Source organism: Garra rufa, chromosome 8 (genome assembly GCF_049309525.1).
Source record: "Garra rufa chromosome 8, GarRuf1.0, whole genome shotgun sequence".
NCBI classification, from domain to species: Eukaryota; Metazoa; Chordata; class Actinopteri; order Cypriniformes; family Cyprinidae; genus Garra; species Garra rufa.
In genome coordinates, this window is record NC_133368.1 from 51,235,696 (window position 1) to 51,236,920 (window position 1,225).

The following is a 1,225-nucleotide window of genomic DNA, read 5'->3' on the forward strand; positions in this document are numbered from 1 at the left end:
TTCTTTCTTCTGTTTTGTATTTATTTAAATTGATATATATATATATATATATATATATATATATATATATATATATATATATATATATATATATATATATATATATATATGTTTTGTTATTTTTATATTATTTATTTGTTTTGTTTTATTAATTAAATTTATTACTTATTAATTTCAGTAGTGACATTTTAGGCTAAATAAAATTTCCTAAATTACAAAGAATGTATAATTATTTTTTTTTACACTTTTTAAAAGAATCAAAAAGATACTTTTAAAAACAACAAAAATTTCAATATTTTCATAAATTGAAATTCAGGGGTTAGTGTTTGAGACAGCCACCTGCCAATTGAACATACTCAATTAATGATGATTTTATATATATTAAGCTTACTGATGTTTTAAATATTATTGTGGGTTTTAATAGATAACAGAATGATCTTAGTAAATGTCTAAGATTTGAATACTTAACTGCTTTTTAAATGTGTTTTTTGGTTGTGGGACAGTAGTTTGCACCAATGGCCCATATACAACCTGCAATACACAAACAGTCCAGTAGATGGCGGCGGTGAAACGCTTAATAAACGGTTGCTTAGCGACGAGGACGCGAAACAGTTCGTTTTGCGCATGCGCTAATCCTGTCCAGCGCTGAAAGTTTTTGGAAATAAAAACAACGAATTATCGATCACATCATTACCAACTGGAGTAATTAGATAAGCCCATCGTAATTTTTTATTCTTTACAAGACATTTCTATGGCTGGGAAAAAGAAGGAGATCAGTTTGCAGGTTTGTAGTAAGAAACCTTTAATCAATAACTGTTATCTGTGACTGTAATCAGCATTTAACTGTAAAACTGAGGGAAAGTGGGTCTGACTGTGGTTTTATAGTTTGTTCACTTTGTGTGTCAACTGTAAAAAAACATAGAAAACTCTTGAAAACTTTTAAATGCAGGTAAATATTAACAATGACGATCAATGGAGTGAAATTTTGGCAACGAGAGGGTTAATAGGTGAGTGTATCTATCTATCTATCTATCTATCTATCTATCTATCTATCTATCTATCTATCTATCTATCTATCTATCTATCTATCTATCTATCTGTCTGTCTGTCTGTCTGTCTGTCTGTCTGTCTGTCTGTCTGTCTGTCAAAAGTTTTTGAACAGTAAGATTTTACATTTTTTAAAGTCTTTTCTGCTCACCAAGCCTGCATTTATTTGATTTAAAAT